Source organism: Helianthus annuus, chromosome 14, assembly GCF_002127325.2.
Source record: "Helianthus annuus cultivar XRQ/B chromosome 14, HanXRQr2.0-SUNRISE, whole genome shotgun sequence".
Taxonomy (NCBI): domain Eukaryota; kingdom Viridiplantae; phylum Streptophyta; class Magnoliopsida; order Asterales; family Asteraceae; genus Helianthus; species Helianthus annuus.
In genome coordinates, this window is record NC_035446.2 from 136,800,353 (window position 1) to 136,819,334 (window position 18,982).

The 18,982-nt window shown below is 38.3% G+C and overlaps 1 pseudogene; it reads right to left on the minus strand.

The window, feature by feature from the left end:
- Positions 1–384: 384 nt before the first annotated feature.
- Positions 385–18,982, minus strand: part of LOC110907429 — a 55,195-nt pseudogene continuing 36,597 nt past the window's right edge.

Genomic DNA, 18,982 nt, shown 5'->3' on the forward strand with positions numbered 1-18,982 from the left:
TCCCATTTATTTAATAAATAAAAATCCGGTGTTTCAAACTCTGATATTTTTCCTAACTCACGGTCCTGATGAATATTTCCGCTGCAACGTTTTTTTAAAATAACCACCGGTACCACTCGACTGCTTCACGGCTCCCGTCCAGGGTGTGGTCGGGGGTCGTGACATATTGACAACATCCCCAGCCACCTTATGCCGCCCATAAGTGGCGAAATTTATTTTTATGCAAATTCATTTGGTTTCCACAAGTTGAAAAGGGGTCAATTTTTGGTCAAGTTATGTTATTCGAAGCTTTACAAAGAAAGAATTTTATGTACATATATGTAGCATATGTTTATACAATGGAAGATAACTGAAAGCAACCAATGTACAAGCTTTTTTTCATGATCATGCGACGATCAGAAGAAGAATCTCATCGTTGAATTTGAATGATTTCTCCGTTTCTTGTAGACATCGGTTCTTCTCATCTCTTGTCTAGTTCTGGTTAAAGCATAAGAAACACACTAAGTCATAGCGAAACAACAGTTTTGACTATCGAGGTGAAACTTGGTACTTTTTGGATTCAAAATCCGAATTGAATTTCGTCGCAAAATTAACTTCTGCACCGTCTAATTCAAACAAAACTGGTGCAAAATTCATTGCAACAAATCAAAGTTGAATAAAGATATAACATTCTTTAGAAATGTATAAATTTAAAGTTATTAGTTTTGGCTTTGAAGTTACCTCAGCAACTCTATTCAGCTTTTCCCTGATATTTTGTAATAGTTGAGAAAGATCACCACCCCACTTGTAGAATTCCAGTTCATTACCATTCAAGATCTTTGCAGCTACCTACATTAATTTTATTAAAAAACCATGAGTTTTAACTTTTAAAATAGGAATTAGTTAAATGGCTAATACATGTGGTTTACGCATTTTACGATTTTCATACCTATTTTTTGAAAATTATATAATTGGTCTCAACTTTTGCAAAATGATTTAACCATTAGTAGATCACATGTACTGTCACAACCCTCGATCCCTATTCCCGGGAGCGGGCGACCGTGAGCCAGTTTCGGTGGTATCCTGTTATTGTCTAATTTGGCAGCGGAATTTTTCATCAGGACCGTAGTTAGGAAATATTTTATCAGAGTAAAATACCACATTTTCATATCCTTAAACACATGGGTAAAACCCAAGTTTTTAATACACACATTTTCATAGGGATACACCCTATTTTATTGAATAAAAACATCTATTTTATTCTTAGGTAACTTTATTGCCACTTTTCCAAGCCTTCAGTGCTGTCCAGCTGGTTTCTATTTGGCTTTCACATTTTGTTACCTGAAACGCGTTTTAAAAACATTTTGTCAGTGGGAAATTCTGGTGAGTGAATCCCAGTTTAATCAAGTTCTAAAAACCATTTTACAGTATTGAGGGCGATCTCGCAATTACATTTGTTTCCAAGTTATAACAATTAACATCCATGGTACTGTCATACTCAACTTGTGGAAATGTTACTCCTTGACCAGGTGGTAACAAATTTTGTATACAAAACCCCAACATACTCATGATAATTGTATTCTTACAAATACTCAATAACTGCTTAGTATATATTTAATTAAGTGAGGTTTTGTAAAAACATTTAACAAAAAGAGGATTACTCAAATTGCTATCTTAGATTATCCGTAAGGGTTTCCTGATAACAATCTATAAATTACACAAATGCACGCGTGTTAGTATAATAACCCAATTTAACATTAGTAATACCCTCCCCGAGACGACATTCCAACGACTACGTCGGGCAGAACCACGACAGCCGTTACGAAACCCTAGATCAATCGGGCAGAGTATCTAATACGTCTCCAGGGGTTATGATACTTACATCGTAACAGAACCTCGCTATTTAGGGGGTATAATACCCGAGTATAATGCCTACTATCAGAAATTTGAGATTTGAGAATGAAAATGAACGAGTAGACTGAAGATCCGAGGCCTCCTTTATATAGGGCCTGATATTGACCTTGTCGCGGCCCGCGTAAAACAAGACCATGGCTCTAATGCGGCCCGCGTAGTAGCCCGGGTAGGTTTTAGGTGATCCAGGTCGTCGCCTAGGTTTAACACGAGTCGGACACGTGGCCTCACCGGAGCTCGCTTGGTCCTTAAGTTGACGCGACCCGCGTAGGTGTAGCCAAAGGGCTACGCGGCCCGCGAGCGCACCAAATTTCATTTTTTAATTATTTTTAATAATATTTAAGGTATTCGGGGCCCGTTTTCACGTATGGGGTGTATTTTAGGACATATTGGGATATTTTAAAATATATTAGAGTGTCAGAAAAATTACGAGGGTGTCGGTTTACGTTAGGGTTGTTATATCCTCCCCACCTTGTTTTAGAGCTCGTCCTCAGGGTCTACTAGAACAAGTGTGGATATTTTATTTGCATTTCTGATTCAAGCTCCCATGTATGTTCAGGTCCTCTTTTGGAGTTCCACTTCACTTTGACCAGAACTAGTCTCTTATGTTTGAGATTCTTGATTTCCTATCTTCAATTTGTAGAGGCCTTTCTACAAATTTGAGTTGCTCATTTACCTCTATATCCTTAAGAGGCACTACGAGTGATTCATCAGCTAGGCATTTCTTGAGATTAGATACATGAAATACATCATGTATTCCTGCCATTTCCTCTGAAAGTTGTAGCTAATAAGCTACAGGTCCTATTCTTCTAATAATCTTAAAAGGTCCAACATACCTGGGACTTAGCTTTCCTCGTTTGATGAATCTTACCACTCCTTTCCAAGGAGAGACTTTTAACAACACTTTGTCACCTACCTGGAATTCTAATGGCTTACGTCTGTTATCAGCGTAGCTCTTCTGTTGATCACGTGCTGTTTTCAGTCGTTCCTTGACTTGAATGATCTTGTCGGTTGTTTCTTGCACTATCTCAGGTCCAGATAGTTGCTTTTCCCCAATTTCTGCCCAAGAGACTGGGGTTCGGCACTTTCGTCCATAAAGTGCTTCGAATGGTGCAACATTGATACTTGTGTGATAACTGTTATTATAAGAAAATTCTATTAAAGGTAAGTGATCATCCCAATTACCTCCAAAGTCAATTACACAAGCTCTAAGCATGTCTTCCATTGTCTGAATTATCCTTTCGCTTTGTCCGTCCGTTTGAGGATGATAAGCTGTGCTTAGATTTAGCCTGGTTCCCATTGCTTTTTGGAAACTTGCCCAAAAATGAGAGGTAAAACGGCTATCCCTATCAGAAACAATTGATAAAGGAATTCCATATAATGAAACTATTTCATTTACATATAATTTGGCTAATTGTTCCATGCTGAAAGTTTCCTTCATTGGTAGGAAATGAGCTGACTTGGTTAGCCTGTCTACAATCACCCAGATTGTATCATTACCTTTTCTTGTTTTGGGTAATTTGGTAACAAAATCCATTGTTATCAATTCCCATTTCCATACTGGCATTTCTAACTGTTGCAGCAATCCTGAGTGTTTCTGATGTTCAGCTTTAACTTGTGAACAAGTTAAACATTTAGAAACATAAGCTGCTATATCCTTTTTCATTCCTATCCACCAGAAATTTTTCCTTAAATCCTGGTACATTTTATCACTTCCTGGATGCATCGTATGTTTAGACTTGTGGGCTTCTTCTAATATACGGTGGTGTAGGTTTCCTAATTTAGGTATCCACATTCTCTTTTTATGGAATCTCCAAATTCCATCTGTTCCTTGTTCTAATTCTTTAATCATTCCTTTAATTTTTCAGTATCATCCTTGATTACTGATTCTTGCGCTTTTCTAATCTGATCATTTAAATCTACTTGTAGATTTAATTTAAGAGAACGTACCCTTTTTGGCTTTTCATGGTACTTTCGACTTAACGCATCAGCCACTACATTGGCTTTCCCTGCATGATACTGGATATCACAATCATAATCACTAAGAATTTCCATCCAACGTCTTTGTCTCATGTTCGGCTCTTTTTTCCCGAAAACATACCTTAAACTCTTATGATCTGTAAAAATGGTAAACTTATTACCATAGAGATAATGTCTCCAAATCTTAAGGGCAAAAATTATGGCTCCTAATTCCAAATCATGGGTGGAATAATTCTCTTCATGATTCTTAAGTTGTCTAGAGGCATAAGCTATAACCTTTTGACGTTGCATCAATACACATCCATAACCTAACTTAGAAGCGTCACAAAAGACTACAAAGTCTTTAGTTCCTTCTAGTAACGCTAATATAGGTGCATGGGTTAATCTTTGTTTAAGAATTCTAAAGGCTTCTTCTTGTTTTGATCCCCATTCAAACTTAATGGATTTACAGGTTAACTTAGTTAAGGGAATGGCTATTCTAGAAAAATCTCGAATGAATCTTCTCTAATAACCGGCCCATCCTAAGAAACATCTAACCTCGGTTGGTGATTCAGGGGTCTTCCTTTTGGTAATCGCCTCGATCTTTGTTGGATCCACATGAATTCCTTCATGATAGACCAAATGTCCAAGAAATTGTACCTGCTCTAACCAAAACTCGCACTTGGAAAACTTAGCATAAAGCTTTTCCTTCCTTAATAGACTTAAAAGTAAGTGCAAATGCTTTGCATGTTCCTCTTTACTCTTAGAGTAAATGAGAATATCATCAATAAAAACAATTATGAATTTATTCAAATATGGCTTACATATTCGGTTCATCATGTCCATAAATACAGCTGGGGCATTGGTTAAACCAAAGGGCCTGACAGTAAATTCATAATGGCCATACCTTGTTCTAAGTGCGGTTTTAGGAATGCCCTCTTCTTGTACCTTTAGTTGATGATATCCTGATCTTAAATCGATTTTAGAGAAAAATCGAGCTCCTTGCAGTTGATCGAATAGATCATCGATCCTTGGTAATGGGTACCGATTCTTAATCGTGACCTTGTTCAATTCACGGTAGTCAATGCACATACGCATTTATCTGTCTTTCTTTTTGACGAACAATATTGGTGCTCCCCATGGCGATGATCTTGGCTGTATGAATCCTTTCTCTAACAATTCGTCTAACTGTTTCTTCAGTTCTTGCATTTCGGCGGGTGCCAAAAGGTAAGGTGCTTTGGCAATCGGTGCCGTTCCTGGTAGCAGATGGATTCTGAATTCAACTTCCCTATCTGGCGGTAGTCCTGGCAATTCTTCTGGAAAGACATTTGAAAACTGAGACACTACTGGAATGTCTCTTAGTTCCTTTCCTTTAGTGTTAGTGATTATAGAAATCAAATACACTATAGATCCTTTTCTTATATAACTTGCAGTTTTCATCACAGAGATGAATTTTGTGGATCTAGATGGTTTATCTCCTTTAATTGTGATCTTTTCACCCCTTGGTGGATTTACTTGGATTGACTTTTGATCACATAAAATATTGGCTTTATTGGCTATTAACCAATCCATTCCTAACACAATATCAAATCCTGCCAGATTCATTGGGTAAAGGTTTGCAATAAATTTTTGATTAAAAATTTCTATTCTTGCTCCCTGCAAGATTTCAGAAATCCTAACGATTTCTCCATTTGCTGTCTCTACTAGACATTCTTGTGGTAGTTTAGTTAATGATTGATTTAGAAGTTTGCAAAATGAAGTATTAATAAAACTTTGGTTTGCACCAGAGTCAAATAATACTTTAGCAAAAATATCATTAACTAAAAACGTACCAGCTATGACGTCTGGAATCATCTTGGCTTCATCTGCAGTTAGAACAAATGCTCTAGCATTTTTAGTGTTCTTGTTGTTTGTAGGTGGAGCTAACTTCGGACAATTTGGCTTGATGTGACCTTTTTCTCCACAGTTGAAACACAATCCATTTCTAGATTTCCTCTTGCAATCTTCTTCCTTGTGTCCTGGTGCCTTGCAGAAATTGCAATGAGTGGAGCATCTTCCTAAATGCTTCTTTCTGCAGGTTTTGCAATATGGCGCAAAGGTAGAACCTACATTCCTACGGTTGGAATTCCCAGAACGGAATTCTTGAGTAAGCCTTTGAGTTAGGTTTCTCATCTGATCTTCTTCTTTGGTACGCACTAATTCATCAGTCAAGGTATTGGCTAGTTCTACAGCTTCTTCTATGGTTTGGGGTCTAGCTGCCTTGACTACATGCCTAATCTCCCCGATTAATCCCTAGATGTATCGAGAGATTAATACTGGTTCAGGTGATGCAAGGGTTGGTACTATTCTAGAATATTCAAGGAATGTGGTAGTGTACCCCTTACTATCTACCCCAGTCATTCTAAGGTTCAGAAACTTATTCGCTATCTGTTCCTTTTCATTGGGGGGGGCAGAATTTCCTTTCTACCATATTTTTGAACTCCTCCCATTGCATGTTGTATACCCTATCACTTCCTCTTGACTGGAGGATAGTGTTCCACCATTCTAAGGCTGAGTTCTTAAACAGATTTGAGGCAACCATTATCTTATCTTCATCAGCGCACTTGCTTATTTTTAGATCAGTCTCAGTCTTCTCTATCCAGCGTAGAGCTGCAATGGGTCCTTCATTGCCCGAGAATTCTATTGGTTTGCAGGACCAGAATTCTTTATAAGAACAACCATATGGCATGGTTCTTCTTCTTTTGGGAATGGGCACTTGAAGTACGGGTCCATTGTTCACGCTGTGTTTCGGTTCAGTTGGTCGCTTACTGCTATGCTTACTTTTATTTTCCGCTTCCTTAACATTTTGGATAATAAATGGCATCGCATCTATAATTCCTTGTGCCACTATGTGCTGGATGGCACTATTATCCACTTGGTTTCCATTATTATTGTTGTTCGGATTCTCGTTATTCAGATTATCGTTATTCGAGTGGTTATCATTCTGGTTTTCTTTATTCACTTCGTTGTCCATCTGAATTTTAAACATTTACCACATATTAATATCACCAATAATATTTGAATATAATCAATCACATGTCACACACTTTTGGTCAAAAGCGTCGAGCATTGCGACTTTTACTCTATTCATATACTATGAGTCTATTACATACCAGTACTGAAATAAAGATTACAATACCGACTGAAATTTAAAGCTACACTACTAGTAATAGGCATCCGTTGTTTTTTTTCATACATACACACATATTATATTATTATTATTGTTATTATTATTATTATTATTATTATTTCTACCGTCTCCACCATCGATTCAAGGATATGGATTCATCCAAAAATCCATATTGCGTTCATCGTATTTCCATACGAGATGCTCTCCCACCTGTCGCATTCTCTCACTGCTTTCTAAAATTTCCTCACCGAAAGTCCTAAGCTCTTGTACATTGTCTGCACTCATTGGGGGTGCAAGTTCTACGACTGGGTTTGGAATCTGGGGTGCGGGTTCCTGGTACGGGGCCTGGTATGGGTAAGGATTCTCTAAAATCTCCCTAATGAATGCATCATTATCGTAATAGGGATCTAAAGGATCTAACCCTAGGTAGGCTCCTAGGTTGGGCATGGGCAAATCTTCATGCCTCGGGTAGCGTTGCACGTAGTCCCTGTTGTCGTCCCACCATGGGTCGTAATTTGGTCTAAAGGATTTGGTGCAGGTACCCTAGGTATTTCCTCCGGATTGAAATCATGCATTTCTACTTGGTTTTCAGGGTTTTCTATCTCCATGGGTTGGTTAGGAATTGGTGGTTGTGGTTGTGGTGCTAACATTTGCTCCAGGTTTGGGTCAGTTGCAGTGGTTGCTAAAATATGGATATTGGCTATTCCCCTATTAAGCATATCCTGGGCACAAGCATCGGTTTCTCTTTTGGCTGCGGCTAGCACTCTCTGTTCTTGCAACTTTTTCATACGCTTTCTACGCTCATGTGCTCCCCTACTGAACCATCCCCTCTTTTTTTTTTTTTTGAGGAAATGGCTCTTCAGATTGAGCCTTAAACACGAATATTCCTTCTTCCGTATTAGCAGAGTACCCCGAGAGGGCAGGCTGAGAAGAGGCACCTTCGCTTCTAGGCAAACCAGACAATTGACGGTACGCGTCAGATGGTCCTTGGTCGCTCATACTATAAACTAACAAATAGTCAGATAACACATAACAAGAAAATACAATTATGCACGTATTCCCGTTATTTATTTCCTTGTCAGCAAAACACTTCTGTGGCTGAATCAGTGCCTTAGCTCTGATACCACCTTCTGTCACAACCCCCGATCCCTATTCCCGGGAGCGGGCGGCCGTGAGCCAGTTTCGGTGGTATCCTGTTATTGTCTAATTTGGCAGCGGAATTTTTCATCAGGACCGTAGTTAAGAAATATTTTATCAGAGTAAAATACCACATTTTCATATCCTTAAACACATGGGTAAAACCCAAGTTTTTAATACACACATTTTCATAGGGATACACCCTATTTTATTGGAGAAAAAACATCTATTTTATTCTTAGGTAACTTTACTGCCACTTTTCCAAGCCTTCAGTGCTGTCCAGCTGGCTTCTATTTGGCTTTCACATTTTATTACCTGAAACGCGTTTTAAAAACATTTTGTCAGTGGGAAATACTGGTGAGTGAATCCCAGTTTAATCAAGTTCTAAAAACCATTTTACAGTATTGAGGGCGATCTTGCAATTACATTTGTTTCCAAGTTATAACAATTAACATCCATGGTACTGTCATACTCAACTTGTGGAAATGTTACTCCTTGACCAGGTGGTAATAAATTTTGTATACACAACCCCAACATACTCATGATAATTGTATTCTTACAAATACTCAATAACTGCTTAGTATATATTTAATTAAGTGAGGTTTTGTAAAAACATTTAACAAAAAGAGGATTACTCAAATTGCTGTCTTAGATTATCCGTACGGGTTTCCTGATAACAATCTATAAATTACACAAACGCACGCGTGTTAGTATAATAACCCAATTTAACATTAGTAATTCCCTCTCCGAGACGGCATTCCAACGACTACGTCGGGCAGAACTACGACAGCCTTTACGGAATCCTAGATCAATCGGGCAGAGTATCTAATACGTCTCCAGGGGTTATGATACTTACATCGTAGCAGAACCTCGCTATTTAGGGGGTATAATACCCGAGTATAATGCCTACTATCAGAAATTTGAGATTTGAGAATGAAAATGAACGAGTAGACTGAAGATCCGAGGCCTCCTTTATATAGGGCCTGATCTTGACCTTGTCGCGACCCGCGTAAAACAAGACTAGGGCTTACGCGGCCCGCGTAGTAGCCCAGATAGGTTTTAGGTGATCCGGGTCATCGCCTAGGTTTAACACGAGTCGGGCACGTGGCCTCACCGGAGCTCGCCTGGTCCTTAGGTGGACGCGGCCCGCGTAGGTGTAGCCAAAGGGCAACGCGGCCCGCGAGCGCACCAAATTTCATTTTTTAATTATTTTAATAATATTTAAGGTATTCGGGGCCCGTTTTCACGTATGGGGTGTATTTTAGGACATATTGGGATATTTTAAAATATATTAGAGTGTCAGAAAAATTACGAGGGTGTCGGTTTACGTTAGGGTTGTTATATGTACTAACCATGTAATTAATTCTACACCTACATATACTAATGGTGAAACAATTTAATAAAAGTTGGTATCAATGATGTAATTTTCATAACATAGGTATAAAAATGGCAAAATAAGTAACCATAAGTACTAACCATGTAATTAATTCTTTAAAATATAATTGTGATTAGGGATGATCAAGGCTTGACTCATCCAATTTTGTCACAACCCCCGACCCCACCCTGGGAGCGGGAGTCGTGAACCAGTCAAGTGGTACCGGTGTTTATTAAATACGTAGTGGAATTTTTTTTCATCAGGATCATAGTTAGGAAATAATTTCAGAGTTTGTAAAACACCAAACTTTTAATATTAAACAAATGGGCTAAAACCCATATTCCATTCAAATGTTTTTACAGGGATAAACCCAAATTGATAAAACATAATTTTCTTCTTTTATTAAGGTAATTATAGCCATTTTATTTAAGCCTTCAGTGCTCCATAGCTGGCTTCTATTACTTTCACAGTAAGTTACCTGAAACGCGTTTGAAAACATTTAATCAGCGAAAAATACTGGTGAGTTCATTCTATTTTATAAAAAGACACATTGTTATAACTTTACAGCATCAAGAGTTTTTACATTTGTTTATATCTATCCATTTCTCAACAGTATTGCGACTGGGGCCAATTCCCCCGTGCTTGTGGTCATGCTACTATTGGATCTCATTACCCAATAATAACGAGTGTCAAGTAATGTATACAAAACCTCACATACAGGCAACAATTTATAGAAAACAAAAACTTAATCACCGTAAGTATAACTGATAAACATTTAGAGTTTTGTAAAGCATTTTAAGTAAAAATGTATCACAATAATGTGATAAAAAGAAGAATGACTCACAATAATATGAGAAAAAGGAGAATGACACACGTTGCAAACTTAGAGTTTTACTATAAGTTTCCTGATAATATTTTCTGGTGAATTTCCAGAGTTCCTAATAAAATATACAATGCACACGTGTTAGTATAATAACCCAATTCAACTTTATTGATACATCACGAGATCAGAACCCGAATGTAGTTAGCAAAGCATAGCCTTATTCAGGCAACACCTTGACATCCGTTGTTGGGTTCAGGATCAATCTGACCGGGTATCGAATTAGTACTTTTGGGTATAATAACTTGAGCATAAAGTTGAGAGAGAAAGAAAAGAATTGAACGGTTTGAAATGTCTCGTGAATGCTCCATTTATAGCTGATCTCGCACCCCGTCGTGTTACGCGACCAGAATACCTAATCACCTTCGCGTAGCACGAAGGCACTAGCTAGGGCTTAGGTTGTCACACCCCAACCGATGGCGGAATCATCGGGGCATGGCACTGAGCGAAACAGATTGTCCAGAAGTTTCCATAACAACCTTCATTACTATTCAGTTTAAATGATACGTCCCATACCGTATCCCAAACAATAAAACAAGTTACTACAGACAAGCATCTAGTCAAATATCCTGTTCCGACAACTCAGATTTTAAATAAAATAAATATTGTTCAAATGCTTCTAGAGACTCGATCTGCAAGATCTACAGACAACTATGCTCTAAACGCTTATTCCTAGCTCGCCTTCCTAGCAGGTAAGCATCCTAATTGCCTGTCACATACGTTAAAATAAAGTCAATACATATAATGTAAAGGTGAGCATACAAGTTTAATAATAGCATATAGAGTTCGAAATAGTTTACGCATAACCAGCACGTACACAGAGGAAAACGAAGCATGTTAATTATCGACATGGACCTATCAATACCAGTGACTGCGGGTTGACTGTCCGAGACAGTTCGCAATACATGATTACCACCGTAATCCATGCAAGTAATTGTCCTTAACAAACCCCGTGTGAACGGGTGCTGAGTCCAAACTATAATACTACATCGTTAAGGCAGGTAGACAGTATTCCACGTGTAAACACAATCAACGAGCATTCATTTAGTCACGTAATACATGCAATTTGGTTAGCGTTCAAACAATTGCGTAGTGTGTTCGATAGTGGTTTTGATAAGTAACGTATGTAACACCCAAAAGTTCTAAAAGCAAAAGGGATCGAGTATACTCACAACGGTTGATTGATGGATTGAAGGGAGCGCTTGAGAGTAGGATTAGCCTGAACAGTTCGATAGCATAACGATGAATACACGTAGAATGGAAACAAGTGTAAGTGGGTCGAACAGCCTGGTCGATCGAATGGCAGGTTCGATCGAGTGGGTTGTTCGTTCGGCTGGACAATCCGTTCGGACAGCATGCTCGATCGGCCGGTAGGCTCGATCGGTTGGCCTGTTCCAGTGGATAGTTTCTTCCTTTGAGTAGGATGTGTTTGTGTATGACGGTTTGAACTTTTGAAGTTTTTGTTGTAGCATTTGAGAACACTGAAGTGTTCTTATCTTTCAGGTCGGTCGATTGAACGATCCGTTCGATCGGTCGGCATAACTGATCGGTTAGGAACTTCAGTAGTAGTCCTCATCAGGATGTCACTCGATCGAACAGCCTATTCGATCGAATAGTATGCTCGATCGGGTGGCATTCCTTATACAACCAACGAATTGAAAATCGACTAAGTGTTGAAGCATAGTATCTCATGTTCCGAGGAGTAATGTTGACGAACAACTGTTCGATCGAACAGTACCTCGTTCAATACCATACTTCATAGAATTGTTAAGTTGTGGGGCCATATGCTAGTCGATCGGCTGGCCCGGTCGATCGGCTGGCATGTCCGATCGGTTGGGCTGTTCGTTCGAACAGCCTAACCGTTCGGTCAGCATCCTGACCTGGTCGGCCTGTTCGTCTAACACTTGGGTGTTCTGGTTATTTGACGTTATATCGAGGTAGTTTGACAACGAGTTGGACCATGGAACTTCCATTCTTACTTGTTTCACCTGTTCGGACAGGAATCACCCAAATCCGACTTGGGTGTTCTGGTTATTTGACGTTATATCGAGGTAGTTTGACAACGAGTTGGACCATGGAACTTCCATTCTTACTTGTTTCACCTGTTCGGACAGGAATCACCCAAATCCGGCCAGTGAACGGTTCGGAATGGTAGTTTAATGTTTAACCCGAAATCAGTGAACCTCGTAAATAGAATCCGAATCTTGAACCACTCATCCACTAGAATATTTGGTGAGTTGACTCAAGCTCCTTTTCTACCGGTTTGAAGGCATTGAGCGTAAAAGAGTGGAAAGAAAGTTGGAATTCCTTCTTTCCATTCTTCACATCATGTGAATGTTTAGATCTTCGGTAGATCTTAGCTTGTTTATGTGGAAATCGATTAGATCCGAGCTATTCATGGTGGATTGAAGCGAAAACATGGTGTTCTTGAAGAACACCATGATGACATCACCCAAGAATGTCTAGATCTTGGTGATTTCATGGTTAAAAATAAAAAATTGAAAGATAGAAAGGTGTAGGAGCATGTTTTGATCAAAGAAGTACAAGATTTAGGATGAAAACTTACCGAAATCGGAAGAAATCTGAGAAAAGAGGGAGGAGCACGAGCTGGTCTGTCACGGCCCCCGACTCGGTTTGACCCGTTTCAGGAGCCGCGGGACAGAAATCCCGTGATATTTATTTATGTGATTTTAGCAGCGGAATTCTTTAACATCAGGATCGTTATAAAGCTAAAAACTTTTCCCGATTATTTTATTTCATAATTCGGGCAAAAACCCTGATAATTTACAATAATAAGATTTTTCTGATAAATCTTTATTTCAAAACATATTTCTTTATTTTATACTGAGCCACTATCTTAAGCTTGAAATGCTCCCCGGCACTTTTCCTGAATTACAGTAGATCACCTGAAACATGTTTGAAAAAGGTTTTGTCAGCGGGGAAATACTGAGTGAATCATTCAGTTTACTGAAAACGACACATTTGTTATAATTCACAGTATTAAGAGTTTTTACATATGTTTATTATCAACCAACTACCCACAATATTTGTCACTCGACCGGATCTGTGACTGTGGTCATATCACCATTGGCTGCCCCAATGAATGACGTATATCACTTAATTTTAGGTTCGCCCACCTAATGTGATTAAAACTGTAGTAATGTGCGCAATACCCCACATACTGGCTGTAATTTGGTGATTACATAAACTTAATCACTGTAATTATAATTCTGAAAAATAATTTGGAGTATTGTAAAACAGTTGATAAAAAGAGAATGACTCACATTGCAGATTTAACACGGACAGAATATGATTTAGCCTGGTTAACCTAATTTCAATAATAATAATGCACACAAAACTAGGTTAGTGATCAATACAGCAGTCACGATAACTCACGAAATCAAATTCTCACAATGAACGACAAAGTGCAATACTTAAACATTCATCGATTTAACGACGAACGACAAAGTATAACCCAATGTGGGCGGCACTTAAACATTCTTTGGATATATTGATCTCGGAAAATAAATCGTAATAGCGATCGAGTAAGTACCCTGTTTTGCGGCAGCGATTCAAAAGCAGTGTGTGTTTAATTGTGATATTATAACTCTAATTCGACGTACAGAAGGTATTTTTGCGTCGTTTCAACTTCTGTAAGCTAGTGCCAATGTCTGCTATTTATAGTGATTTTTGAGACTCCCATACGGACCGTATGGCTTTTCCCTTTACGGTCCGTAAAGGGTGCAGTCTATATACCTATGCTAGCTGGTTTCGGGACTAGCTTAGCTGACTCATTTTTAAATTCAGTTTCTACTGTGACAACGAATTTAGTTGATAATTATCAACTAGGGTTTCCCCCCTGAGTTTTAGGGGCCCTGATCCTGATTCCGATTGTTCCGAAATTTTTAGGGTTAGTGCGGAATTACTTGGGTGTCTCAATTAGGGTTTCCTTATTGACTAATTATCATTTTAATTATAAATTTTAATGAGAGTTGTTACATCCTTCCCACCTTAAGAAAAATCTCGTCCTCGAGATTTATTGAAATAGATGAGGGTATTTCCGCTTCATTTCTGACTCCAGTTCCCAAGTATATTCTGGTCCTCTCTTTGAATTCCATTTGATTTTCACCAGTACTAGTCGCTTGTGTTTGAGAAACTTGATTTTCTTATCTTCTATTTGTAAGGGTTTCTCTATGAATTTCAGCTTTTCATTTACCTCCACATCTTGAAGAGGTACTACCAGGGATTCGTCTGATAGACATTTCTTAAGATTGGATACATGAAATACATCATGTACTCCAGCTAGTTCTTCTGGTAGTTGTAAGCGATAAGCAACTGGTCCGATTCGTTGAATCACTGGGAATGGTCCAACATATCTTGGACTCAGTTTTCCTTTCTTACCAAATCGTACTACTCCTTTCCAAGGAGATACTTTCAAAAGTACTTTGTCTCCTATCTGGAATTCGAGTGGCTTGCGGCGATTGTCTGCATAGCTCTTCTGGCGATCTCGAGCTGTCTTTAGTCTTTCCTTGATTTGTGTTATCTTGTCAGTGGTTTCTTGCACGATTTCTGGACCTGATAATTGACTTTCTCCTATTTCTGCCCAACATACTGGAGTTCTGCACTTGCGTCCATACAGTGCTTCGAATGGAGCGGCTTCAATGCTTGAGTGATAACTATTATTATAGGAGAATTCGATTAATGGTAAATGGTTATCCCAATTACCACCAAAGTCAATTACACATGCTCGGAGCATGTCTTCTAGAGTTTGGATCGTCCTTTCACTTTGTCCGTCTGTTTGTGGATGATATGCAGTACTTAAATTGAGTCGGGTTCCCATTGATTCTTGGAAACTTGTCCAGAAACGGGAAGTGAAACGACTATCTCTATCCGATACAATGGAGAGTGGAACTCCATGTAAGGATACTATTTCATCTACGTACAACTTGGCTAACCTTTCCATATTAAAGGTTTCCTTTATTGGTAGAAAATGAGCGGATTTGGTTAATCGGTCTACGATCACCCAAATGGCATCATTACCTTTTCTGGTTTTGGGTAACTTAGTAACAAAGTCCATTGTTATGAGTTCCCATTTCGATACAGGCATTTCTAACTGTTGTAGCAGACCTGAAGGTTTCTGATGTTCGGCTTTAACTTGTGAACAAGTTAGACACTTAGATACGTATTCGGCTATATCCTTCTTCATTCCTATCCACCAGAAATTCTTTCTTAAATCTTGGTACATCTTATTGTTTCCTGGATGGACAGTATACCTAGATTTATGAGCTTCGTCTAAAATCTTTGATCTTAAATTTCCCTGTTTAGGTACCCAAATTCTGCTTTTGTGGAATTTCCAAATTCCATTATTTCCTTGTTCCAATTCTTTTAGGTAACCTTTCATTCCTTCGGCATCGTCCTTGATGGCCGTTTCCTGAATTTCCTTTAATTGTTCCATTAAATCTACTTGTAGATTTATTCTAGGGCACGGACTTGCCTTTGCTTCTCATGATACTTACGACTTAAGGCGTCTGCGACTACGTTTGCCTTTCCTTCGTGATATTGAATATCACAGTCGTAATCACTCAGGATTTCCATCCATCTTCTTTGCCTCATGTTTAACTCTTTTTGCCCAAATATATACCTTAAACTCTTATGATCTGTATAAACAGTAAACTTATTTCCATACAGATAATGTCTCCATATCTTAAGGGCAAAAACTATAGCTCCTAATTCTAAATCATGAGTCGTATAGTTTTCCTCGTGCTTCTTCAATTGTCTGGAAGCATACGCAATTACCTTCTTGCGTTGCATCAACACACATCCGTATCCTAATTTTGAAGCATCACAATATACCTCAAAATCTTCTGTTCCTTCCGGTAAGGCTAAGATTGGAGCTTTGGTTAATTTCTGCTTTAAGATTCTGAAGGCTTCTTCTTGTTTAGGTCCCCACTCAAACTTAGTGGCTTTACAGGTTAGCTTAGTTAATGGTACATCTATTTTGGAAAAATCCTTAATAAACCGTCTATAATACCCGGCTAAACCTATAAAACTTCTAATTTCCATTGCAGTTTGCGGAACCTTCCAATTGGTAATTGCTTCTATCTTAGCAGGATCTACGTGAATACCTTCGTAATTCACCATGTGTCCTAAGAATTGCACTTCTTGTAGCCAAAATTCACACTTTGAGAATTTGGCATACAATCTTTCCTTTCTTAACAAAGTTAAGAGTGCATGCAAGTGCTAACAATGTTCGACCTGACTTTTTGAATAAATAAGTATATCGTCTATGAAAACAATTACAAATTTATCCAAATATGGTTTACAGATCTTGTTCATCATGTCCATAAATGCTGCAGGTGCATTAGTTAATCCAAAGGGCATGACTGTAAACTCATAATGTCCATACCTAGTTCTAAAAGCCGTTTTAGGTATGTCTTCTTCTTGAACCTTTAATTGATGATATCCGGAGCGCAAATCTATCTTAGAAAAATATTTAGCGCCTTGTAATTGATCGAAAAGATCATCAATCCTAGGTAATGGGTATCGATTCTTAATTGTAACCTTATTCAATTCTCTATAATCGATACACATTCTCATCGATCCATCTTTCTTTTTCACAAACAACACTGATGCACCCCAAGGGGATGAACTAGGTTGTATAAATCCTTTGCTTAGTAATTCATCTAATTGCTTCTTTAATTCTAACATTTCGGTAGGAGCTAATCGATAGGGTGCCTTGGCTATCGGTGTAGTTCCTGGAATTAGATGAATCCTAAATTCTACCTCCCTATCTGGTGGTAACCCAGGTAAATTTTCTGGAAATACATCTGGGTATTCTGAGACTACAGGAATTTCCTTAAGTTCTTTTCCTTTAGTACAAATGATTACTGAAATCATATATACTATTCCTTGTTTCCGTTCATAATTAGCAACTTTCATTATTGATATGAACTTCAGCGGCTTTTGAGGGTTATCTCCTGTAATCATGATTACTTTCCCAGTAGGTGATTGAATTTCTATAGAGTTTCTATCACAAATGATTTGAGCATGGTTGGCTATTAACCAATCCATTCCTAACATAATATCAAACTCAGCTAATTTCATAGGCAATAGGTTTGCAACAAATTTATGACCTGAGAGTTCTATTTCTACTTTTTGCAAAACCTGATTGATTTTTACTGAATTCCCATCTGTGGTTTCGACTGTAAAAATCTGCCTAACGGTAGTTAAGGGTAACTTAAGAGCTTGACAGAATGAAGTATTTATAAAACTTTGGTTTGCACCAGAGTCAAATAATACTTTTGCATAAACGTTGTGAACTAAAAACGTACCGGCGATGACATCCGGAATGAGCTCTGCTTCTTGAGTGGTTAGCTGGAATGCTCTGGCATTCTTCTTAGTAGCTCCTTCGGTTGCTTTGGGTTTGTTGTCTACTGGGTTGGCTAACTTAGGACATTCTGTTTTGAAATGTCTGGCTTCTCCACGATTGTAACAAATTATGGATTTCTTCCTGCAATTTTCTTCACGATGTCCTATCGTTTTGCAAAAATTGCAAAGTTTGTTACATTTTCCAAAATGTTTCTTTTTGCAAATTTTGCAGAATGGCTGTGCTGAAGATTGCCCTGCTCCTCATTTCTTGAAATTACTACTATTACCCACCTTAAATCCTTGGGTAATTTTCTGGGCTAATTCCTTCTTCCTGTCTTCATCTCTTGTGCGTATCAGTTCATCGGTTAGGGTGTTAGCTAATTCTACTGCATCGTCAATAGTGCGAGGTCTCGCAGCCTTAACGATATTTCGAATTTCGCTAATTAATCCCCAAATATAGAATGAGTACCGGTTCTGGCGAAGCCAGGTTAGGTACCACTCTAGCATATTCGAAGAATGTCGAAGTATAACCACGACAATCCACACTTAACATCCGATGAGTTAGGAACTTATTTGCCATTTGTTCCTTTTCATACTCAGGACAGAATTTTCTTTCTACGAGATTTTTAAATTCTTCCCAAGACATAGCATAAGCCCTATCTCTTCCTTTAGCTTGTAACACAGTGTTCCACCATTCGAGTGCTCCTTCTTTAAACAGATTTGATGCGTACATGACCTGATCATTTTTGGCACACTTACTTATTGCAATTACTGCTTCGGTTTTCTCTAACCAACGCAGTAATGCAGTTGCCCCTTCATTGCCTGAAAATTCAGTGGGTTTACAAGCAAGGAATTCTTTGAGCAACAACAAATGCTGGAATAGCATTGGCTATCCCTTGAGCAACAATATTTTCAATATCTTGTCTAGTCATATATTGATCCCCTGGATGTTGCTCCGACTGATTAACCTCATTTACTGGTTCATTACCACTATTTGCCATCTGATAATATATAATAAATTTTTATTAGTATTTGATAACTAGCAATCATACATAAACAATCAGATAATTCATAATGCACATAAAGTCAAAACTATCGATTTCTCGATTCCATTTCATATCCGTTATAGTATGCATCACTACACACAGATATTTTACAAAGCTTTATTTGGAGTTATGTTACAGACTGATTTCACTATTTACTA